We start from the raw sequence: 26,127 nt of genomic DNA on the forward strand, positions 1-26,127 counted from the left end.
CTCCTCTCCTCTCCTCTCCTTTCCTTTCCTTTCCTTTCCTTTCCGTTCTGTTCCTTTTTTTCTTTTCTTTTCTGTCTTGCTTCACTTTGCCTCCCGTAAGTTCAGCTGGAGTGAACCAGAAACTCGGATCTATCCAGGGATCTTGGGAGTAGATGAGATTCTCACAACTGAGGTTACATCCATTTTTATCTTTTTTACTTACCTCTGTCTTGTTATACTATCCACTCCCAGAGAAGAAAGAAGTGATACTCTCTCTACATCTCTGATCATTGCAGGTTTTTTGATAGTGTTTAACTTTGCCTTCAGAAGCTGCATGGGCTGGGTTTGGTATCAGAGGGCTCTGTATTCAAATTCCAGCTTTCCTGTGTCCATTATATGGGACTCTGGACAAGTCACGCTCTCTGGGCTTCAGTTTTCTCATCTGCAAATGGAACAGGTTGGTGTAGCTGGCCTCTGAGGTTCCTTCCCATGCTAGGTGCTAACCCTGTGGTCCAAGGGAGTGACATGACCCTGTCCAGGCAAACGATTGATTTGGGAAGGAGAAAGCCAGCAGGGTGAAGCAAGAGCCAAAGTAAAGTTTGTTCTGGGTGGGAATGTACAAACATCATTCACTTCATCACACAAGCTCAATCTTTTAGGAACAGCTATCTGTGTCCGGTCAGGGCCACACTGGAAGAAAGGAGAAAGATGAGGAAGAGGCACCAGGTGGAACCACTTGATTGGGCTCCATCCCAACATCTAAACACATGGTGGATTCCCTCAAAGTGAGAAAGGGATGAAAGCAATGACGTTGATTCTGACTGACATCTAGCAGTTTGATTCATGCACAAAAGCTGATGAAAAGTCAGAAGGCCTTAGCCAGCAAACACTCACAAATCTCCTTTCTTAGTGGGGAGCCGCTGCCGCACCTAGGAGGCAACTGTGCCTTATGGAAGAGCCTGATGGAAGACTCCCAGGGCTATTTCCCCAGATCGAATAAGAAGAGAAAATATGCAGAAGGCTTGACTTGAGATCCAGGAAGCATCTGTGGCTGAAACTGAGGAAGGAGAGAGGCAGGGCTGTGCACATCTGCATCAGGGGATCAAACAATGACAGAAAAGACCCAATTTTCTGATTATTCAGATATTTGAGGGCCATTTTGTTTGAACTTGCAGAGGAGGGCCCTCTGGGTTAATGTGGCTGTGGAAGGATGGGGGGCAGCAGCGGCCGTGGACATGAGGGGGGTGGGAGGCTTCATTCTCCTCTTTGATGCCATGCATCAGGAGTGCGCCCACCCTCTCCTTGGCCCTGACAGCTCCGGGCAGCTCTGAGAGGCGCTTCAGCCCCCGAGGTAGCCAGGTACCAGACGGCTTCAGATGAGTGAGCATGGCCTCCAAACCAAGTCAGGCGTAGGCAGGGGCAGAGAGGCCTGCCTCCCCTTTCAGATGTGCCCGGGCATGTTGCCCTCAGCACCCAAGGGGAGAGGGAGAATTTTGGAAATCGCTGCTTGTGCCAGTTTTTGGTTGTTCCCAGGATACTAGGCAGTGAGGCATGGTGGGACGTCGGTGGCTGTGTCTGTGTTTAATGGGATGAGAGAAGACACCAAAGCTGTTTTCGTGTTCAAACATTTCCTCGTTGATTTGTTTTCAGTTTTCCATCTGGAGTTATCACCGGTGGTTGAGCAAATTGGTTGGTTTTCTAGAATGCTGACATGCTCATTTTTATTCATGAGAGCATGAGCACCCAAGTTTGGAGGGAGCTGAGGTAGAGCTCCTTTCCAGCCTCGCCTCTGGGACCCTGGGTCATTTTCTAAAGCCCTTGGGACCCCACAGGCTGCCCCAAGGCAACGGATGGGCTGCAGATGGGCACTCTCAAGCTGGGGTGTCGACTGATTTCTCTGGATTGTGTGCTTTTGTTAAAAGGGAGGTCTTCCACTCAGGAAGTGGGAGCGAGCAGCAGATTAGTGAGCAATGAGGGAAACAGAAAAGCATTGTTAAAAATATGCATAAAAGAAAACAAAAATGCAGATGGAAATGTAAATAATAGAATAATTGTGTAACTCCTGTTAAATTTGTCAGCTAACATTAACTAAGCACCTACTATGCCTAGGCAGCTCCGTGGATAGAGCACTGAGCCTGGAGTAAGGAAGACCTGAGTTCAAATCCAACCTCATACACTTACAAGCTGTGTGACCCTGGGCAAGTCACTTCCCTCTGCCTCCATCCACTGGAGAAGGGAATGGTAAAAAGAGTGTCATTGCTCAGGCCAGCCCTTGGCTACTTCAACCCCTTGGTCACCAGGCCCATGCTCTCCCCTACTCTGGGACATAATGAAGACTTGAATAATTAGGTTCAAGACAAATTTAAGGAGGAAGTGACTTTTTTTTAGTAAGTGACATTTTTTTTTCTGAGAAAATTGTCTCTCTTTAGTTTTTACTGTCCCCTGTGCTTTACTTTTGTATGCACACACACAGCACATGTGTTTGTGCCTAGTATACACATGTACACACATACATACATGCGGCTCGGTGGCTCAGTGGTTAAAGAATTAGATGTGGAATCGGGAAGACCTAGGTTAGAATCCTGCTGCAGATACTCCCTGTGTGACCCTGGACCAGTCACTGTGCCTTATTTTCCTCATGGGGGACTAGATGGCATCCGAGCCCCTTCCAGCTCTTGGTCTTGGGTCCTTGAGATGACCAATTTCCCTCCCACTAAAAGCAGCTCTTTCGTACCCGACTCCTTGGAAGATTTCATATAAAAGACAAATAAGAGGAGGCCCCAAAGGGTACTTATTAAGCACCTACTATGTGCCAGGCCTTGGGCTGGGTGCTAGAGATCCAAGGAAAGGCCAACATGGAGCCTGCCCTTGAGAAGCCTCCCATCTAACAGGGGAGATCCAAATGAATATGGACCAAACAACAGACAGGACAGGACATCATCAGCAGAGGGTGGACACGGGGGTCAGCAGGGGGTGCCAAGGCTTCCCCAAGAGGGTGGGATTTTACCCGGCATTGCCAGCAGGTAGAGAGGAGGGAGGACGCTCTCCTTCCCAGAATCCCAGGCATGAGGCACAGCCAGAGACAGTGTGTAGAAATGGGAGATGAGCAGCCTGGAAGACTGCAGAGGTAGCGGGGGCCAGGGTGGGAAGGACTATAAGGGCCACATGGGGGATTTCAGGCCGGATCCTGGAGGTGATGGGGGGCCGCTGGAGTTGAGTGAGTTGGGGCACTGAGGAAGCATTTAATGAGTGCTTACTGTGTGGCGAGAGAACCTCTGCTCTCCAGGATCTGACATTCTCACAGAGATTCAGAGTGGCAGATTAAAGGGGCCGGGCAGAAGGAGGCAGGGACTGTGTGGCAGGCATGGTTGGGTGGCTGGATCTCCCTACAGGTGAGCTCAAGTCAAAAGCAGGAGGTCACCATGGGAGGGGCTCCTAGCAGGGAGCGAAGGTCTAAGGAGACCTGTGGTCTGGTGGCTGTAGGAGGATCTTCCCATCTATCCCCTCCACTGAAGCCAATTGCGATCCCTCTGTTTCTTTGTTCTTTGGTTGTGACCAGTGCCCCTCTGCCTCTAGGCAGCCTGGTGCTCAGCCTCCCTGGGGGGAGCTCAGCTGGTCCTCAGACAAGTCCCCTCCCTTCAGTCCGGAGCTGGAGTCTTGCCCGCCTGGCAGGACTTGGCAGCACTGGTATCCCACTGGCATCATTTTCTTTTCTTTCTGATCCCCCCTTCCTTCATCTGCCCACCTTTGCCTCAGCCCCCCTCAGCTTTGTATGTGTGTGTTCTTTTTCTTCCGCTCTTTCTGTCCCTGCATTAATCTGTCACCAGATATTTATTTAGTCCCTGCTATGGGCCAGGCATTGTGCTGGGAACTAAGGACACAGGGATGTAAATGCCCGCCAGGAGCTTATGTTGTGTATGCAGAGAAACACGTACAAAGTCAACATAAGGTATTTGCTGGGGGGCAGCCTAGAAGTCGTCTAGTGTAGGAAGCAATGGCAGAATTGAGCTCTGAAGAAAGTTTGGAATTCCAAGAGACTGAAGTGAGGAGAGAGTTCAGTTCAAGCACGGGGGGGTCACAGCCATTGCAAAGGCCTGGAGGTGGGAGATGGAGTTTGTGTAAGGTTCCCTTTGGCCAGACCACAGAACATGTGGAAAGGAATGATGAATAATAAGGCCAGAACGATTGGGTTCTGTCCGAGAAGAACTGTTGACACAAGTGACTCCATGACCAAGGAGCTTGGTCACCCCATGCATACTAGTGCATAAACAACTTGGGTGTCTTGTCTGTCTCTGGAGGGCCTGGAAGTTCTCAGTTGTGCCTGCTATGATGTTGGGGACTCTGGTAACTTAAATGAAGCAGAGGACCCTGGGTCTTCTCACCTGAGACACCTCCCTCCCTCCCTCACCTCGTGCTGTCCCACTGACAGACACGACCCCATGTTGTCCCTGCCCCTGGCAGGAGCCGTGGAGTGGTGGGGAGAGCCAAAGGGGCTACCTTGGTCGTTCCTGGGCATTTCCTTTGGACACAACTTCAGCACTGAGGCCTTGCAGTCTGCAGTGGATTGAATCACTCTCTCTGCAAAGTCTCCCCTCCCTCTCCTGCCCCAGCTCCCCCTAACTTGGCATCAATGAATACTTCCTTTTAGAGCACAGTCTATTCTGGAAAATGAAGGAACTAACACCACCCACTCAAATTACTCCTCTCTCTGCTCTGCTTGTCCTGACTTTGCAGAGGATGCCGGGGGGAAAAGCAGCCTAAGAACCAATGAGCCAGTCAGTTCTACTGAGAGACCATCATGTCATGGCCCAGCTCTTCATATCCTGCTGTGGATGGGTAGCCTAGGGAGATGCTCGAGAAGGCTTTGGGGGGGGGGGAGGCCTGCCATTTTAACTCTGTGTTAAGGAGGTAACATGGAGTTTCTGAATGAGCCTCGGGAAGAAAGTCCCTTCTTGTACTGGGGGTCAGAGGATGTAGATCCCAGTCCGACTCTGGAGGCTTCCGTCGAGATGGTCTCACCTATCTGGTCATGGTTTGCTCACCTTTAAAATGAAGGGATGACAGGGTCAAGGACTTAGTGCTGGGAGGGCCTCTTGGATTGAACCAGATGAGCTCTAAGGTCCATTCTGACCCTAAATCTATGATTCTATGAATCAGGGCTCTTACACTTCCTAACTGTGAGTCTTTGACTGAGTCAATACCATTCTCCTGGTCTCAGTCTCCTCTGGAAAATGGGAGGACTTGCAGGTAGGTTGGATTAATTGGCCTGCAAGGTCCCCTCTATCCCACTCAGAATTCGTGTTCCTCTGAGCCTAGATGACTGAGGCAGAATCCTCTCTGGTTGGTTAAACACGTGAGCTGCCTTCCGTTTTCTCGGGATAGGTAAGAGACCCTTCTGCAGGGGATGCCTTTTTTCAGCTGCAGCTCAGCTCTCCATTCATATTTAAATAGACCTCCCACTGAAAGTGCTGTCTCTTTGGATGGCAGACATAAAAAGATTTGCTCTGTCTGTTGGCATATTTTGAGATCTCTCAGGCAGATTTATGGAACAAACTTTGTTAAGGGCAGTCTGTACCTTCTGAAGTCCTTTCTAATTTGTTTGTTTAGACAGGCATGGAGGAGTAAATGTGATTTCTCTCTCTCCTCCTCCCCCCAACCAATAGATGAATAATTTTATATCTTTTTTTAGTTCATTCTCTCAACAAGATTCAATTAAATAGATACTTGTTAATAACAACAAATCCAGTTCCCATAGCATGATAACCTTGGGAGGTCATGTAATGTAATACCAAGCTTGGGGTGCTTGCTGCTACAGGTCATTATCACCATTTCATAGATGGGAAAACTGAAGGACAGAGAAGGCAAAATGGTTTGCCTAGGTTCACACAGTAAGTGTCAGAGATGGGATTTGAACCTAAGCTTCCTGCTTCCAGGTCCCAGCCACTTCCAGTCTATTATGTGCTAGACATCATAACTTGAGAAGATACGTAGATGAGTCCCTTCCATCATTTAACCCATGGTAAATAATGGGAGGTGAGTCATGGACCCAAATAACTGTGACATGGTAAGGGCTGGAAACATGTTCAAAGAAAATAACTTGGGGACTTGGAGGAGAGAAGGCTCCCATCTAGTGGGGGTGGGAGGGAGAGATAGGATTGGCAGCATTGGTACAAGAAGGTGGTCCAGGTGGAGGGGCAAGCATCCTGGTCCATAAAAATGTGAAGGAGGGAAACGCCAGGATATGTGCCTGAAACAGTGGGGTCCAGTCCACCTTGGATAGAACGTAAAAGTATAGTGGGAAATTGGGACGGAGAATTATGTTGGCATCATAAATCTGGAGATGTAATGAAGTCTAAAAATGATGTAAACATCAGAATACCATGAGGAGATCATGTTTCAAAATCTAGTCATTGAGTTACTGTATAAACGTTAGCTGAATACGTGCTTGGGTGGATCTGTGATTTTATGGATGTGAGTACTCCCTCCACCAAAACAAATTGCCGTCTTTCTATCCTTTCCATTTCTGTGCAACTGCTGTTTACGTTTTTCCAGAAGGCTTCCAGAGGAAAGCCAGCCATCCTTTTCTTTTTGAGTATCCTGGAGAGTATGAAAATCTCTCAACTTGTCCATCAGGCATTTGTCCTTCTGTAGCAGCAAGCACCCCAAGCGTCCTCAGGGTTTGCTGCCAGCACAGGTTCTTGGATCTGCTTTGTTAAAGGAAAGCAACTCAAAATGGGTTAACAAGCTTACTTTAATCAGTCAGACATATATTGTTTACCTTGTTCAGGGGAAAAAGGTCAGCACCCCGAACTTCAAAGTATACAGGCAGAATTATCAAGACAGAAACAGATCAAGTAGATAGCTTTCCAAACTGTCCAACCATTACATCCATACCAAATCAGCATCTGGGTTTTTCAAAGCCGGGGGGGCCCTAGACAATGGCTTCCCAGAATACAGATCAAATCACAAAACACTTCTCAAAGTGAGCCCCCCAAAACAAAGATACACATCAGGGCTTATATAGCCTTCTCCTGGCTCAGAGAATGTAACAACCTTTTGGACCCACTGGGCAATCAAAAAGTATCTACTGAAAAACAAGCCTCCCACCCCAGGCTTCAGGTGCACTCCAGCCTAGGGGCAGGGAAGATCTTCCAAATTTGCATTCCCATTACACCTTCTCACTTCACATCTGGCCCAGTCATACATGTTCTCTAAAATACGCTGCTTCTGGCATGGAAGTCTCTGCTTTTGGTTCTTCCGTTGCCCTGGAGATTAGTCATCATTTGAATTCTTCTGAGATCCTGTGAGCCACGATTCACAGTCCATCTGCTGTTCCTTTTGTTTGGGAGGTGGGTGACTATGTGTGCAGAATGTCACACGCCTTGGCCAGTGTGGGTCGTTGCTGTGGTGGTCAGTTCTGCTTTATTACAGGGGAGAGTTCTGCAGGGGTAGAACATCAGGAAATGACTGATGTACGAAATTAGGAAAATAGGAAAACTTTGAAAAGAACTAAGCCTTTGAACAGGTGAACAGTTTGCTCTTTGTGCAATCAAGCCCATGCCTCTCCTTGCTCTGTTCTGGAGTTGGCTTGTTAGCATCTGAAACATGTCCACCAGATAGATATCGACGGAATCATTCACTGTGGTGTTACTGCAGATGGATCATGGGCTGGGATTCGCATCCTGTCTCTGACACTTAAGAGCTAGGAAAGTCACTTCCCTTCTCCAGGCCTCAGTTTCCCCATTTGTAGAGTAAAGGTGTTAGACCTGATGACTTCTAAGGCCCCTTCCTGCTCTGAAGTTGTGATTCTGTGATCAGCGGCTGCCAAAGTGTGGACCACCGGTATTAAAAAAAAAAGCTTTATTAAAAGCTTAACATTGAAAATCGCCGTTCAATGCATATACTTTCTCATCCACTTTGTTCTTTCAGTGTGAATGGTTAGATTATTTAGGACTCCATTTGGGAGGGGGGTGTTTGCATTTCCTTGGATTTCTCTGGGGAGACTCAGTGTGATGTTCTTGGTCTGAGGTGACTAGTTCTATGCACTAACATTAGGTAAAATGAAGGAGGCAGCAAAGCTGGAGGTGCTGGTTTCCTGAAGGAGAGGCCATTCCAAGAGGTGTAATTTGGGGATTATTCTCATTTGACTAAGAGAGTCAGGGGGTTAGCAATACTCCCATGACTTCATCAAATGGGATTAAGTCTCTGAAGCTGCCAGACCAGCTTTGAAGAAACAGTCAGAGAAGCCAGGCTGAGATCAGGTGCACTCTTCATTGTGTGGGGACTTGGGTCCCTGTGTGTGAGATGGAGGGGAGGGGGTCAGTTACACAGCGCCTTGTGAATATGAGCAGAGCACAGGCAGGGAGGGGCTGTCAGGGGGCTCATGGAGCACCGAAAGCCATAACACACCATGGAAACCCAAGCGTATACATGTGGTCTCTCATCTGAGCCTCATGAAAACCCTGCCATTTTACAGATGAGGAAATTGAGGGTGGGAGAGGTCAAGTCACTTGCCCAAGACCACCCAGCTACTATCTGAGGCCAAATTTGAACTCGGGTCCTCCTGACTCCCAGTCCAGCACCCACGTTGTGAACCACCTGAGCTTGCAGCTGCTCTGGAGCTGGGGGATTTCTCCCTTGCTGTCTTCCTCCCGTGCCCATAACATGTCCCAGGTACAGCTTGTAGTTCTTGCCCCTGGTATAAAAATTCGTAGGTTTGACTCTGTGTGGATAATAATGGTAACAAGAATAGCAAACGTTTACATAGCACTTTACAAATATTTTCTGGGTTTTTTGGATGGCTTCCAAGTTCCACCAGTGTGACCCCATCAAATTGCTGACAATTCAATGAAAGGACCCCAGGAAATAGGTGACATTTCCTGTTCTTTTGGTGCAGATCTCAAAATAAACATCTGATCCCAACTGGCAAACTGAGACAGATTTTCAAATCCTTCACTTCTGTGCCTCAGAAAAAAATCAGCTCTGGAAAGCTGAGCAGCCCCATGACCAGAGGACATTTCGTCCCTTTTGCTCCCTGGTCGGTCACTGCTTCTCTTGGAGTCCTTCTCCTGCAGAGATGTGGGTGTGACCAGGCTGTCCTTGAACAATTACCCATGAGACCCAGCTGTAAGAATGCAGCCACCCTACCTTTGCCGGGGTCAAAGATCTTGATAAAATTCCCTTTTACTATCTGATTATGGGCTACAGGAAATGCCTGGGAACCCAAAGGCTGCTGGTGCCTCTAATTAAAGGAAGAATGCCTGAGCTTCCTTACTCAGGGTCCCTTTGGGAGAAGGCTCAGACATCTCTATTTTGCACAAAGGACCCCATCTTTTACAGATGAGGAAATTCAGCCCCACACAAGTAGTAAGAATAGAGTTGGGGTTTGGGCGAGGGTCCTCTGACAGAGTCAGAAAAAGGCTGGTTTCCCCTGCATGAGGGTCACCTCGGACAAAGCATCTGGCCTCTGGTCGTCAGTTTACTCATCTGTAAAGTAAGGGAGTGGGGTTTGATTTCTAAGGCCCCTTTCAGCTTTCCATCTGTAATCCTTGGATTATACATCATATATCATATGCATATAAACATATACATCTATATAACACACACATCTGTGTGTATGTACATATGTGTTTATATATATATCTCCAGTTCTTTGGCATCTGATGACATTCATTTAGTTCACAATTTTGATCTTGAAGGAAGGGTCCGAGGTCAGGGAAAGCAGATCCCCCTTTGCCCCCTTCTGCCTCCCCACGGTGACATGGAGCCAACATCTGACTCATTTCATTCAATTCAGGAAGGCTTTCTCAGGGGCATACTCCATGCCAGGTCCCATGCTGGGGACACAGAGATGAAAGGGAAGCCATCCCTGGCCTCTAGCGGGGAGGAGGGCCACACGTGCACAGCAATGTATGTGCTGAGTGGCTTCAGAGTGCTGGGAATGGACTAGAATGAGCCGACCATCTGAAGAGCACTGACCCTTCCCCCCACCTTGTGATGCCTGGGAAGATGCCAGGAGTGGTGTCACAGCACATGGCGCTCTAAGGAGTCCCGGGCTGCTCCAGGACCTGGTTTCAAATCCCGCCTCAGACACGGGCAGCTCCTGTGTCCCATGAGAAGCCTTTCCTGATGCCCGGACTTGCTCGGACTCGCCCCCTCCCCTGCTGACTTGTCTGCCAGCAGAGTGGAAGCTTCTTGAGGGCAGGGTCTGTTGCTCATTTTACCGTTCCATCCCCAGTCCCCAGCACAGGGGTCTTGGGCCTTCTAAGTGTTTATTTTACCGTCCCATCCCCAGGCCCCAGCACAGGGGTCTTGGGCCTTCTAAGTGTTGGGTAGAATGCTTCTTGAATTCAGCAGAATAAACCGTTTTGCCCAGAGATCATAGGCCGTTGTGTAGCTGTCAGTCTACATGAAAAGGAAGCAATGACCAACACTATTTATTTGTTGGAGGAAGCCGGCCCAAACTCCTTCTTTGGCCCCTTCCTCTTTGGAATAGTGTTCACTTACTTGCCTAGAGCTCCCTCAAGTATCCCCCCAAAGGGCCGGCTTCCTAATTGCAGCAGCTCAAGGTAAGCAGCTGCCCTAATTGAAAAAGTTCTCTCCAGTGGAGCTATTTCAGGGGCTGCATATTTGGACCCTAGATTTAGAGCTGGAAGGGGCCTTCGAGGATGTTAAACCCAGCTCCTTCATTTGACAGAAGGGTAAACTGAGGCCCATAAAAGTTGAGTGACTTCTTGCCCAAGGTTGTTTGGCTGGTTAGCAGGAGAGCTGGAACTGAAGAGATTTGCAACTGGCCTGAGTGATTTTTCCATTGCACCATGTTTCTTACTGTAGTGAAAAAAAGTCTTTGTACTGTTGGAACTCCAATGAAGGAAATCTGTTTGGGTGAAGAATCATTTGTGAAAAATCAAACTGAACCTTCTCTTCAGCCTTCCTTATTCCTTCCTTTGGGAAAAAAGAAAGTCAACAAGACCGTAGCCCAAGAGAAGCTCCCTTGGAGCTTGGTCCCAAAGTGGGATGGGTTACCTAGTGAAGTAGTGAATTTCCTTCTCACTGGAGGTATTCAAGCCTAGGCTGCATGAATATCGAGTCCTGGATGGATGCAGATTGTCCTGGCTGACCTCTGAGGTCAGTAATGCAACTGAAAATCAGAACCCAGGGAAACCCCAATTTCCAGTGGAAGCTGTTGTCTTACCGTGTCACCCTGAGCCCGGCAAGAGTATGTCAGGGACATTGTTGAAGGTTAATCAGAGAATGTCAGCTGTGGAAGGGACCTGAGAGAGATCATCTATTGCAGGTTTCTCCTTCTACATGTGAAGGCCCTGAGGGGAAAGATGACTTGTCAAGTTAAATAGCCTTGCACCTAGAATCAGTCTGCTAGGGAGGCAGAGAGGCCCTTGGGTGTCTTATTGAGCACAGGTGATTGGCATTCTGAGCAGGCCAAAAAAGAAATGGCTGCTTTGAAAAGGAATGAGCTCCCTGTCGCTAGAAAGGTTCCATCAGATGATAAGGAACCATCCCCTTCTAGAAGGGGCAATTTTGCATTAGAAGGAATGGGAGGTTGGACTGAATGTCCTTACAGACCAAATGACCACCTCCAAGCTGCACCGACTCTGCCTGGGAACACAAGCTTGGTACTCCAGTAGTTGTAGAGACTTTGATATGGGGAAGAAATCAAAAGAATGAATGCAGAACAGACTCTGAGTTTGGCCCTGTGCCTTTGCCTTATCTCTGTAACACGGCTAGCACACATAACCCAGTGGCAGCAGAGACCCAAATCAGAGGCTACTGGAGATCATCTGGGTCAATCCCTTCATTTTATAGATGGGTAAACTGAGTCTTAGAGAGATGTGACTCATCTGAGGTCACATGACAAATAAGTGGCATCCGAAGCCAGGTCCTCCAGCCCCTGTGCGTCATGTAACAACAGGCTCATAGAACTAGATGGAAGAGATACTGGAAGTCTTTCAAGCCACCCGCCCCCCTCACTTTATTGGGCTCCAGACAGACTGAATGAATTACCTGTGCCAGGTCACATGGCTGGGAAACAGAGAGGATCTAAGTCTAGCTCTTCGGACTCCAGATCCAGTGGTCTTTCCACTGTTCCACATTAAGTCCGGCATCCTCACTTTATATCTGGAGAACTTGGGACCCCGAAGGGGGTGACCTGTGTAAGGTCCCCTGGATGGTGTCGCCAAGCTGGGCTTCAAAGCTAGGTCCTCTCACTGCCAACCAGGGCTCTTCCACACGGCTTCTCTCCATAACAATCATCTCCAAGAGAAGGCTTCTAGGAATGCCACGGAGAGCAGACTGTGCCCAATCAGGGGTTCCCCAGAACTGTGCTATCTGTGCTCCTGGGGAACGGAATCTGCATTTCTCTAAACAGCCCTGAGCTGGTCTTAGGGATGTGAATCTTTTCTTCTTCCATTAGCCGGGAGGGGAGAGCAGGTCTGTTCCAAACTGGTGGATCATGGGGTCCTTACTCAGAGGCCACCCAGAGAGTGACTTGCCCATGGTCCCACAAGTAGTAAGTAGCTTGACACAGGATTCGAATCCAGGTCCTCTGACTCCAAATACAAAGTTTTCTTTTTCTGCTGCATTGATTTGATTTTTAAAATGCAACTGCAGAGTGGAAACCTTCTGAGGGCAGACATTTTTGTTTCTGTATCCTCAGCTTCTATGCCTGACACAGGGTCAGTACATTATAAACATGTGTCAGTTGATTATGGATTGATTGATGACAGTCTATGGCCCTGGAACAGACTGCACTGGCCATTCTAAGGCAATGTGACATTTTGCTCAGTTGCTTTTGACTTGTCAGTATCCTTAGAATACCTAAGGTGTTCCATTGTGTGGTTATATTTGTATCAAGATTATCTTTTTCAAACCTTATTTCAAATCTTTTGTGCATCTACCTTGATCTCCAAGCAATATATTTGCTCTGTATCTGAGATTAGGTCTTAGAATGTTATTGCAAGAATGGTCAAATTGCCTCATTTACAGAAGAAATTAGGCCATAGATGGAAGGAAAGTATTTTCCCAAGGTCACTAAGGTAGAAAGTCTCAGAGCCCAGGCTTGAACCAAAAGCTTCAAGTTTCATATGCAGCAGCTGATGGGTTTGATTCATTCATTCACCAAACATTAAGCATCTGTTTTAGGAAGTGCATAGTGCATAGAAAGCCAGCCTCAGAGTCCAGAAGATCTGGGTTTGAGTCCTGCTTCTGATTAAGAGCTGGACTCCATTGATTACCCCACCCACTTAATGGTCAACTCCTTTTTTATGGAAGAGAACTTTTTAATTGACTCAGACTATCAGAACAAAATGTGAAGAGAGCCTGCTCACCTCCTTGAATCAGAGCCATTGTGTGAGAGACATGATTGTGCCCTAAATGATTTGTATAAAAGGAAGAAGTATCTCAGAAGAATCCCAACAAGAGATTCTGAGAGCCTGGCCTTGAGAAGCTCTCACAGTCATGGCAGAGCCCTACAATCAGCCAGGCAGCTGGCATTTTGTAGGAACTTAATCTGTGCCAGCCCCGGTGCCAAGTGCTGAGAGCTGTCCAGGAGAATCGAGGCTGAGATGCTGTACAAGCATCTCCAAGAAGTGGACAGCAGCTGGGGAAGGGCTGAGAGAACGTGGGCTCCTTCTCCAGCTTCTCTCAGTGCCTGTCCACAAACCCCAGATGTTTTTGGTAAACTGATGCCGGTGGTTAGCTAGAGGTAGGTTCAAACAAGAGGGGAAGTTGAGTGCCAAACTCTGCAGGGGACTTTCCCAACTGGGAGTGATTGTGGTTGAACTTGGAGACCTTGGGAATTCATTTAAAATGAGCTGCCTAGATCTGCAGAGGTCAGAACTAAGCAGAGCTTGAGGGACCACTACACTGCTTCTAGGCTTAAAAAGCCCTAATGCTTATTACCGTGTATGGACCCCTCAGGGAGCCTCCATTCTCAGGTTGTGTATCAAAGCCAGGCACGCCCACTTCCCTTCCTCCCACCAGCTCCTCTCTTCTCCTTCACTGGTATTTTCTCCTTCCCCACGCCTTTTTCCTGTATCATCCCCTCTCCTTAGTAGCCTTTGCTGTCTTGTCTTAAGCTCCTAGAGGGCAGGGACTGTCCTTTCTGCTTACTTGTATTCCCATCGCTTAGCACAGTTCTGTGCACATAGGAGACGCTTGTTGATTTGACACGACATATACCAACATTGACACTAGATAGCCACCCACCTTGGAGGTTAAGACCAGCCCCTTCCTTTTACAGATAGAGATTGAGGCTCCCAAGTGAAGTGACTTGGCCAGGGTCACACAGGTAGTGAGTGGCAGAGCCAGAATGATGTCCCTTATGAATTGTTGTAATGCCTCCCCACCCCCCAAGACCCCTCCTCATCTGGTGGCCATCCTTTTGGAAGATAAGCCTTTCTGAACTTTGCCAATCTGAGATGACAGGTGAACATTTTGTTACCAGTAGGTACTTAAAGGCTAATCCTCTCTTTGTTCCTTGGTACCCAACCTGAGTTTCACTCTTAGAGGGAACTCCCAGTGAGGCCCCTCCCTTTACCAGCGCACACCTGAAATGCCTAGCTACTTAGAATGTCATCGAACTTCCTGGGGCACTGCAAGTTAATGGGCAGCTGCAGGCTCTGCTGGTCAGTAAGTGCCGGGACTTGAACCCCAGTTTTCCCAACTCTCTGTCTCCTCTTCGCTGCTTCTCCCCAATTCCTTTTTCAGAGGAGAGTCCTTCAGGTAGGGCACGACAGCTATGCCCTGCCTTATACTTCTCTACTTCTGTCCTTCCTCCAGCCAAACATCCACCGTCCGATCTCTCTGTTGGCTGGGCCCCCAAAGGTGAATGTGGAGGTAGCACAGTGAGCCTCGCTGCCCATGGCCGGGTGTCTTCAGCTGACTCACTCTTAACTGTGCACCTCTAAATATAGTACAAGCCACGAAGATGGGCAGGAGGCTCATTTCCAGGCTCGGCGGTTATTTTAAGATCCCACCCCGGCTTTGGCCTTTAGCCCCCTTAGTCATCCTGAAACAAACTTAATGAGACACCTCACAGCTTGTTGATAAGCTCCCAGCTCCCTAAGCCAGTGTTGCCCCCCAGATCTGAGAGCAGTGGTCTGCAGGAGGCCTCAGAAGGCCTGTCAGTGCCACCCTCGTGATTCAGCTCTGGCTGGATCCTCCCCATCCTTCATGAATGAGGAAGATTTCCTCCATCAACTATTTGTGTCCTCAGATGACTAATGAAACTCATGCAGACGCTGAGCACTTTGCCACAATCTGGATTCCTGACTGGCTGCCTTTGTCATCCTTCCTTTGATGATTTTTGCATTTTGTGAATGTAAGCTTCTTGAGGGCTGGCACAGTTTCAATTTTTGGATCCCCGGTGCCTAACACAGCAACCAGACCAACAGGCCCTTGTGGTATTCAATCAAACTATCCATTTTCCAAGTGTACCCTGTAAGCGGTCTTGCTTCCCCCTGGAGGGGTCAGAGTCTAGTTTTGATATTTTCAGATTGATCTTATGAATGTCTTAAGTGGCTATTTCAAACAGGTTCCTCCTATCAAACTTCCTCTGCCTATTTCATTCCTTATTGGGAGATCCTAAAATTGTCTTTTGTCCCACCCTGCAAAGCTTTAAAATTCTTCGCACCTTTGGGGAAGTTTGTTTTGTGTGAAAGGGTTGACATTTATTCATCTGCCCAGATTCACATAATTTTCTGTGATGTTAATTCCTGTTCCCGTTCTGCCCTTTCACTCTCCCCCCTCCACACAGAAAACCCCCAAATACCACAAGCTTTCAAGATGCCTTCTCTTGTACATGTCATCTACATACCAAGATGGAAATTGAGTTTATGGTAAACCATAACCTGAATTTAAAGTCTAATATCTCAGTTCTAAGACATTCTTTTCTTAACAGATATTCATTGGCTCTCTATTATTATCTGTAGGATCAAATACAAACTTCTCAAGCTGACATTTAAAGCCCTTATAATTCAGCTCCCGACTCCACGCTTTCTGAGTATAAATATTATTCCAGTTTAGGAACTCTCCATTCCTGTCAGATTTGCCTGTTTCCTGTGTTTCCTGGAAATGCCGTTCCATGTCCCATCTTTGTCTCTGCACACACAGGTTGTCCCCCATCTTTGGAATGAGCTCCCTAGAAAAATCACAGGACCTCCCTGAGCCTCAGTTTCCTCATTTATAAAAGGCAGGTGTTGGACCAGAGGACATCTGAACTTCTTCAGGCTTTAGAGCTAAGCTCTGATGAGCCCTGATACTTGTCTGTCTCCTCATAGAATTCTTACAGCACCTCCCTCAAAGCACTTCTCATACACTGCCTTCTACACGTGGCTCACAAGTGGCTTTGAATGTGGGTCTTTTGTCTGAGAACCGCCCTCACTATGCATTGAGAGACTGGTTCCTCGATGACCAGCTCAGCCACAAGCAATGATTTTTTTTCAGCTGCAGCAGCACTTTCAAAAAGCAAGTTTTGTTACCACCTTTGCTTTTATCCACAGTCATGTCCCCCTGATCCTCCCTGTACTCCGACAGAACCCCTCCTGGTAGCAGAGAGGGGTTCCATTTACTGAAAGCCAACCAGCACAGCCATCACATCCTGCAGCCTGAGCCCTTGGCCTTCTGCCAAAGGGAGGGGGAAGGGTGTTTCTTCCCCAGGTGTTCCCCAAGCCTGAGGTTTTCTGTCACAGTCCTGCAGGCTGATGCTTCTCTTTGCTTGTGTTCTCCTTGCTCATCATTTCAGTTCATCCTGGTCTGTGTCTGAATTCACCCTTTTGTTCATTATTCATTAAGGTGAAAGAATATTCCCTAAAGCTTAATTGGCCGCACTTTGTTCAGGCATCTCCATATCAAAGGGAAGAACCAGCGGAAAGACCTCTCTGCCCAGCCCGACGTGCTAATGAGGCACTGGCTCTTGCTGTCCTTTCCAACTTGGTGTGGTTCCTAGCCCGGAGGCTCTCTTGGGGACCACGTGCTGAGGTCTGTCAGTGGAAGGAACACACACCAATGACCCTGCAGATCCTGGAGCTTTGGGAGAGCTCATGGCCTCAGACTCAGCCTGCCATCCACAACTCTTTGCCTGCATCTTGTCCTTGTCCAAGTCACCCAGTGTCACTGTCTAGTACATCTGAAGAAGCTTTTTTGTTAGAAAGTGTCAGTCTTTCAGGGATTCCACTTCCTGGGGGGTGTTGCTGGAGGCTTCCAGCATCATTTCAAAGTCTGCTTCTTAAAAGCCTCTTTCCAGCAGCTCCCCCTTGCCTGTCTCTAGTGGGGGTGGCGTGGGAGTGGGGGAGGAAGACCTTGGTCTGGCCCATCTTTCCCTATGGCTTCTTGCCTGCTGTGCTTATGACTTCCAGGACTGTAGCCAGGATCCCAAGGCACTCAGCCCCTGGTCTAGACTTGCTCACTTTCTCTCCAAGCTTCCCATCCAGGTGTTTCCTCTTTAGGCTACACATAACCAAAATAGAAAGTAACCGGAATCTTACAATGCATTTGATAGACAAAGAAATCTGGAAAGAGCTTTATCCACTGAGGCATAACTGGAAATGGGGAGAATGTTCCCTGAGGTCCTAGAGCGAATTGGAGATGAGAAGGAGGGGGCCAGGAAGCTTGGAGCGAGCTTCATTCATTGAAATGAAGCAACTTCTCTGCACAGACTTATTGAGGAACTTCAGCTGTTTGCTCTGCTGTTGTTCAGGGCTGTTTCTAATCAAACATTTAGTTATAATGAAAGCCTGCCTTTGGGGCAGGGCAGCTTTTCTTTTTAATTTAAGCTATATTTTTATTGATATGTTTTGTTTTTATAACACCAGCTTCCAACTATATTCTCTCCCACCCCAAACCAGCACTTATAATAAAGGATTAGCAAAAGGAAGAAAAGTTCTGGAAAAATAAAAAAAATATATTTAAATAAAAACTCTCCAATGTCATATGCAATATTCCACCCTGATGGTCTCCCACCATGGATTGATTTTATGTTTTCAATGAACAAGTATTTCTTTTCTCTCTCACCCATCTCCCCTCACACCCAAACCCTTGTAGCAAACTTGGGATCCCCCACTCTGCAAAGGCTTGGGGGAGGTGTCTTCTCATTTAGCCCCTTCAGGGCCAAGCTTGGTCATTTAATTCTGGAGCCTGAGATTGGCTGGGAACCTTTATTTTAAAAGCCAGAGAAAAGAAATGGGATGGAGAAGTCTGGTGGATTCCACCAATGAGTGAATCCCACTGGGAAGAGTGGCCTTCAAATGGGCTGAGGGCCAAGAGGTTGTGAGTCCAGGGTTCATCCTAGCCTTGTGCTCTCCATGGGATGGGTCTCTCAGAGCCGGAAGGGACTTTCACGGCTGTCTGCTTAACACCTCCTTTTTCAGATGAGGATTCAGGCTCTTCCTTTGCTGGAGATCACACCAGTAGTAAGGGCTGGAGCTGGAAATCAAACCCCCAGCCTGGGGCTCCTTCCCCTACCCTGCAGTGGTGGCTCTGTTCAGAAATCATTTAAAGACAGGTGTGCAATTAGATGTAAAGGTGATTGAACTGCTGATTGTCAAGTACTGGGGGTGTGTGTGTGTGTGTGTGGCGCAGGGGGTGTCCAGATGTACAATTTCATCCACATAGGGAGCACCCAGTATGGAAATTTCCTTTGTCGATGCAGACTGGCAGCTTGTCTAGTATTTGAAATGGTCGCTTTCCAGTGGGAAAGCAGCTTAGAGGTCACCTAGATAGAGCACCAGGAGTCGGGAAGACTCATCTTCCTGAGTTCAAATCCAGCCAGAGACACTTCCTAACTGTGTGACCCCGGACAAGTCACTTAACTCTGCCTCAATTTCCTCATCTGTAAAATGAACTGGAGAAAGAAATGGCAAACCACTTCAGTATCTTTGTCAAGAAGACCCCAAGTGGGGTCAAGGAGATTCAGACAGGACTGAAAATGAATAACAATAATTCAGGCCTCTTTAATGGCAACTAAGAAACTGAGGCCCAGGGAGGTTGTGGTCTCCTGAATCCACATAGGTATTAAGTGGCAGAGCTGAGATTTAACCTCTGGTTCCCTGGGGACACCGAAATAATAAATGATGTTGTCCAGGGTCCCACAGCAGGGAAGAGGCAGAGGCAGCCCTGTCCCCAGGTCTTCCTCCCCCCAAGGCTAGCTTGTTTGAGCTGACTTAAGGAGCTCTGGTCTTTTTCTTCCTTTTCCTTTATGACAGGTCGATGAGATTGCTGAGAGCGTGGGGTGAACCCAGGTGTCTGCACCCTGGGTCTTGCTGAGTAGAGTCACACACAATAAACCATGGGCTAATGAGTTAGTGACAGCCGGGCTAACGAAGCCTATGTTTGTCTGACCTTTCTGGGGGCTTAGGAGGGCACATCTTCCAGGTTTTAAATATTTAGCTTTGAAAGGCCAAAGAATGGTTTAGTCCGAGCTGTCAAACCAGGTTCCCCTGTGGCTCTACAAAGCTCATTAAACTCGGTTCCCCAGCCCCGCAGCTGCCGTTGTCCCCAGTGTGAGGGTGATGGGCAGGGGGGGAGCAGTAGATCAAGTCTCCTACCTCTGCTGGTTTCTAAGAAAAGTGTTTCCTTGGTGATTTTTCTTTGGAAATAGTACTTGTTGATACCAGTTCATCCCCCAGAGCTTCCCTTGCAAACCTCATTGATATGATAAATGCAGCAGTCCACACCCATGGTCCACCACCTCTCTGTAAAGAGGGACTGTGTGCCTCGTCTAGTCTTGTTATCCTTTCTGGAGAACCAACATGAGTCGTGCCACGTGATCTGAAGTCTGACATCTTCTGGGGGTTTTCATACCTGTTACTGCTATTGTTCAATTGTTTCAGTCATATCTGATTTTCTGTGCCCCTATTTGGGGTTTTCTTGGCAGAAATACTTCAGTGGTTGGCCATTTCCTTCTCTAGCTTGTTTTACACATGAGGAAACTGATGCAAACAAGGTGACGTGACTTGCCCAGGGTCACATAGCTAATAAGTATCTGAGGTCAGATTTGAACTCAGGTCTTCTTGTCTCTGGGCTAGGTCCTCTAATACTATACCATCGCTGCCCCATACACGTTACTAGAGTCATTCTCCTGGTGCTGCTTACTCAGCATCTGTTCTGCAGATCTTTCCCTGTCTCTCTGAATCCCTCCTGTTTCTCCTTTGTTGTGGGATGGTGGCATTCCATTGCATGCACATAATGCATTTGGTTTAGCTGTCCCCCAATTAATGGACGCTGACTTTTGTGGGTTTTTTTTTTTTACAGTTTTATGGAAGTTCAAGTGCTTATGATTCCTTTGTCCTTGTTTACCAGGATAATCCTGTTTTGTCAAACCCTGAAGACTGCATTCTTGTGTTATTGTTGAAGCAAATGCTTTGGCTATCTGCCAAAGCAAGATGGAGACGCCATCAGAACTAGCCTTGGAGAAGGGATCTTCTAGCTAAGTCTTCTGATGATTCTTAAACGTCTCTTACTTTAAACGTAGCTGTAGGCCCTGGGGAAGAGTTGAGAAAGTATATCTCCCTCCCTTCTTTGCAGAGGTGGGGGACCCTGGATGTAGAGTAGTACATACACTAGCCACACACTGGATGTGTTGGCTGGTTTTCCTGAACAACATTTTTTCTCCTTTTTAAAAAACATCTTTTACAAAGGATAACTCTGGGCAGGGGAGGAGGAGGAGGAGGAGGAGGGATCTTTTTGCTAATGAAGTTATTTTTTTTTTAAACTATCTTTAAGAACAAGATTTTCAGAAAGGGAAGTGATACAAAGGGGTTAGTAGTGAGCCTACTGTGAGTCTTTGAACGGAAATGGTTCTGGATCCTGGGTCGGCCAGGAGTGACCCAACTCCCAGTCACGTTTCTGGTCTGTACTATCTCAGCGACCACTTTAATGTCATCCGGCTTCAGTTTCCTCAGCTGCGAAATGGGCATTCAATGCAACAGGCCTTTCCTAAGTGCCTACTGTGTACCAGGCCCTGTGTGAAGAGGCAGTAAGAATATTAAAAAAACAAAAACCAGCCCCTGTTCTCGAGGAGCTCAAGTTCTAAAGGAGAGGAAAGAGGTTTTATTGCTACAGTCATAACAATATACATGTTAGTACTTACCCTACAAGGTCGCTGTGTTAGAGGCAGCCAGGGGCATGGGCTCTCAGGAAAGCCCAGGTGCAAATCCTGCCTCAGCCCCTTTCACTTGTTATCCCTTCTTTGTGTCCTCAGTACCAGGTGCATAGTAGAAGTCTTCCTGATGGACTGTTAGACCCAGGATAAGTCACTTAACCTCTCTGGGCTCCAGGCAGCTCAATATAAGTGACAGAGAAGAGGTGCCAATGCATGCTGGTAGAGGAGTGTTCCCCCTCGGAGCCTTCTGTACTGATAAAATCCCAGGTTTAGCTCTTATCCCTATCTATCCCCTATTATTGTGGGGATCAAATGCAATAAGGTCTTTAAGGTGCTTTGTAAACCTTCCCAGCTCAGTAAATGTCAGACACTTCATCATTTCCATCCATTCCCGGGCGTCACTACCCATAACCAGGGCCATTGTGACTGGGCAGCCCCACTGGCAGGATTCCCAGGGTCAACGATTTCCATTTCAGCCTCTTGTTGGAAGGGGGACGGAGAAAGTCCCCGTGGGGGCTACTTTGCTGCTCTGTGTTTACTGCCAAGAGGCTGCGACATCAGCCAGGGAGAGGCTCAGTGAATGATTCAGCCACAACTTGAGGTCTAGTAGGGAAAGGAGTATAGGAAAATGAAGTGAGAAATCAGTGGCCCTTTTGGAAGCCAGCAGCAACAGTAAGGGGCCAGGGGCTGCTGGAAGAGGACCATGGGGGGGGGGGGGTGATGCCATGACACGAAAGTGAATTGGATTTAAGTGAGGGCAGTGCCAGGTCACCAGCCTCACTGTATCCTCCGGAGCCATCTGGGTCCAGTGGCCAGATATAGATCAGGACGTGGCCTGGAGTCATCCTTGGCTTTTTCACGTTAAAGTCTTTGACAGGTCTCTGTTTGACTAAGGCTTAATAAGAAGTGAAGCAGTAAGGGGCCAAGAGGAAACCTGAAGGCGTGGTGCTTTGGGCTGCTGCCACATCCTGGAGTCCTTCTCAGAAAGGCAGGGGAGATGCTGAGTGTGGCCTTGGGGGACTAATTGCAAACTGGAATTAGTGGAGGAAGAAGCAGGGTTACTAAGGAACAAGGGGCCCTAGAGGGGCTGGTGAGAGCCTGGGTCTGGCCATTCACATTGCACGGAGACTGGAGATTTCAAAATGACCATTCCGGGCTAGGCTTCCTGGAGTGGGCGAGCATTGTGCTGGCTGATGGGAGGCAGGCAGGGTTCTGTGTGAGGTCAGGAGAGACAGTTCGGCATACAGGGAAAGGGAAGGCTCCCCTCTGGCATCGGCTTGCTGCTTTCATTTCACTAGCGCATAGGGGTGCTTAACTGATATTTAATGAATCGAATTTCCTTGTATCCTAGGAACTTAGCACTTGGTTGGGCAGAGAAGTAGTGTGGTGGTCTGGATCCTGGTAGGATACAGGCAAAGGCTTGACAATCAGAGCCCAGGGTTCCATGGATAGAGAGGAGGAGGAAGAGGAAGAAAAGGAGGAAGAGGAGGAAGAGGAGGAAAAGGGAAAAGAAGAGGAAGAGGAAAAGGAGGAAGAAGAGGAGGACCCCAGAGTGTAGTCGGAATAGTCCAGAAATGACTGAGAAGGTGACAGTCCTGCCTTTGGCAGTGTGCCAGCTGTGTGACCCTGGGCAGGTGACTCAGCTGCTCAAGCTTCCTTGCCTGTAGAGTGGGGGTGCTATCACCAGGACATCAGCCCCCCTGGGTGCTTGGTAGACCTGGAGCCTGCTGTGGATGGCAGCTGTCCTCATCACATGTTTGACAAGATCACTGCATGTTGTTCTCTGACCTAACTGAGTGAGGAGAGGAGATGAGAGCCCTGTGAGGGATGGATAAAGAGTGGGGAATGGCAAGAAGGAAGCTCAGCAGGTTTGCGCGTGTGTGAAAATCAATCCAATGTAGATACCCAATGCACAGAGTGCTGGGCCTAGAGTCAACAAGATTCATGTTCCTGAGTTAAATGTGGCCTCAGACACTTCCTAGCTGTGTGACTCTGGGCAAATCACTTCACCCTGTTTGCCTCAGTTTCCTCATCTGTAAAATGATGTGGAGGAGGAAATGGCCAACCCCTCCAGTATCTCTGTCAAGAAAACCCCAAATGGGGTCACGGAGAGTTGGATGTGACTGAACAACAAGCCCTTTCTCCTCCTCTGTGCCCCCTTTCCTCAGCCATTTTCTGGGATAAAAAGCAAAGCCTAAACCTTCAAAGACTTATATAGGATCACAGATCTAGAGCAGGAAGCAAACTGAGGGGCCACTGAGCTCGACCCCCTCATTTTATAAATGAGGAAACTGAGTCTCAAAGACGTTTAAGCGACTTGCTAGTGTCAGAAGCAGAATTTGAACCCACATCCTCCAAATCCAGAGCCAGTATTCATTCTGTTGTTAGGGACTCCCAGTGCTCTCCTTCCCTCCTAGACTGACAAAATAACCTGGCACCACCTGTAGCCAGAAACCCACCCTGCCGCTGAGGTAGGGCTCCCTGGACCTCTCTCTTAAGTTATTTGAGATCCATTTAAAATGTTCGTGCCCCCTCGCCCTGCCGTGTGATTGGTGCTGCTGGGGAGGGCGTGTTGGCTCCTCCCCACTCCTGGAATTCTTAGCTTCCTCCGAGGCTCCTGTCAGGGGCCACCCCCTCTGGGAAGCCTTCCCTCAGGCTCTGTTTTTTTAAGCTTTCTTGAAGGCTTTTATTCATTCATTCTACCCCCAGCAGGTTTTATTGCACATTGTTTTAGAAGATAAAGCCAAGTATTTGTGTACATTTTAGGGGGAGAACTAGGTAGTCAACATACATATTTAGACAAGGAGGGTGGGGCGGGGGAATTCTATCTTAGTCTTTTCTGAATAGCCCCCTCCCCATCTCCACACCAGCCAGCCCTCCTTTGTAACAAAGCGGAAAAGAAGTTCTGGCCACATCTAAGAGCATCCTGCCCCTGTAGCACGTCACTTCCCCAACCCAAGGACGCTGGTGCTTTCTGTCCTCACTCATCATCTTCCGTATCCTTGGATCCTTCTTCCATTCACATCGCTGTTGTGTGTATGTTTCTGGTTCCGAGTGCCTCATAGCTGCCCATTTTTGTCCCCATCATGATACTCTATCAGATTTGTTCAGACCTCGTCTTTCTCATCCATTTCCCTGCTTGAAAAGTAGTTCCTTTGTTTCCAGTTGTGCAGCACCCAAAAAGTGCCTATGAATGTGTTGGTATACGAAGTACCTTCTTTTGACGTTTTGTCCTCCTGGGACAAAGATCAGCTCAGTATGATGTAAATTCTTTGAGGGCAGAGATGGTTTTTCCTTTTAACTTTATGTCTCCAGCTTGGAGCACAGCAACAGGTACTTAATAAAGGCTTATTGAATTGGATAAAATTTCTAGGCATGAGAAGTGGGTACCTAAGTCATCTCTCTGAAATCCTCTGTCCCCTTTGAACTTCCTCTGAAAGCCTATACTCAGTTTCCAAGGTGGAGACATTTGCGGTGTCACTAACCCTGAGAAATCATTTTAGTGAGTTTTACCAAACGAAACCTAGTTCTCACATACCTAGCTTCTCATGACTCATTTGGCTCCTTTTCAGGTAAAGATGAGTGGGTTAAGAAGGGATGTGGTTCTTTTGGGGAGACCAAATAATGCATTTAAAGGCTGTCTCAAGACATGCAGGTTTCCAGACAGAGCAGCCCCAACCACCCAGCTGCTGGCATCCCCAGAGCTGTGGCCTCTCTGGGCCATCCTGACTTGGCCTCATTTTTAATGCCTCCAGAAACTGGGCTTCTGGATGATCCAGAAGGTTTGGGATCTTAAGCTCAACAGAAAACTCCAGAGGACAGCAGGAACTCTTCTATATTCCTGAGATATTTGAGATTTATGGACTTGAGGGGATGAGCCCTGCAAGGTCTTAGACATCAGAAGTCCTGGGTTTGGAGACCTCCTTGGGCAGCTCTCTTTGTGACAAGGGGTAAGTCACTCAGCCTCTCCTGCCCCAGTGTCTTCTGCTGGATTTTTGCTTTCCTGGTGGAATGCTACCTCCCCCCACTCTGGGCCTTTCCTGACTGCCCCACCCCCTCTTGTTATCACCCTCCCTTCTTGAAATTACTGTGTACTGACTTTGAATATGAATTCTGTTAACTTCTCTGGTTATGTGCTTTCCTTCAGTGTTTGCCCCTTGGGAGCAGAAGTTTTTGTTTCTGTGTTTTGTATTATGGGTGCCTACCACACAGTAGTCATTTAATAAATAAATGCCTGTTGAGTTATTGGATGGTGTGATGCTGCATTTGGAGTCTGAGGACCTGAATTCAGATTATAGTTTCTGCTTCTTGCCCTGGGTGACCGTGGGCGGGTCACTCATGAGATCTTCAGTGTCAGGCTGGACAGGACTTACTCTGAGTCACAGGAGCAGAGCTTCAGAGCTGGAATGAACCCTGGAGGCCCTGGTTAGCCCAAAAGGCCAACACCCAAGGGGCATTGAGTGACTGCCTCAGGGTCACACAGCTCTAGTGAGAGGCAAGATTTAACCCCAGTTTCCTGACTCCAGAACCTGAGCTCTTTGCATTTAGTCACAAAACCAGGCCATCATATTGCCCCCTTCCCCATTTTTTCTTATGTAAAATGGGGTGGTTAGACTAACTAAATGTTCCATTGTGTGTGTGAAGAGCACACTGAGATGGACCTAATAAGCTAGTCAGGCCTGCCCCGCTGATGTCCAGTTTCATGGGGCATGAGGGACGGTCAGCATTCACTCCCTGAGACACAGCCCCTCCCAAGCAGCATTTTCCTACTTTTCCAGGGATGACTATGAATTTACCATTGTTCTGTTTCATTCCAGCTTCTTGTCTGGTCCCTCTCCCCCTTCACAAACACACACACCGACACACACCAACACCGACACTGACACTGACACCGACATAGACACACACATATAGACACAGACACCGACACTGACACAAAGACACACCTCAACACACAGACAGACACTGACACACACCAACACCGACACATACACACATAGACACAGACACCGACACTGACACAGACACACACG

At 47.9% G+C, this 26,127-nt stretch overlaps 1 protein-coding gene across 7 annotated transcripts in view; it reads left to right on the plus strand.

The window, feature by feature from the left end:
* Nucleotides 1–26,127, plus strand: part of OSBPL3 (oxysterol binding protein like 3) — a 146,336-nt gene that overhangs the window by 22,864 nt on the left and 97,345 nt on the right. The window lies entirely within an intron of this gene.

Source organism: Petaurus breviceps, unplaced genomic scaffold (assembly GCF_028583685.1).
Source record: "Petaurus breviceps papuanus isolate PSGF00001 unplaced genomic scaffold, PetGlider_PUasm1.0 185, whole genome shotgun sequence".
NCBI lineage: Eukaryota > Metazoa > Chordata > Mammalia > Diprotodontia > Petauridae > Petaurus > Petaurus breviceps.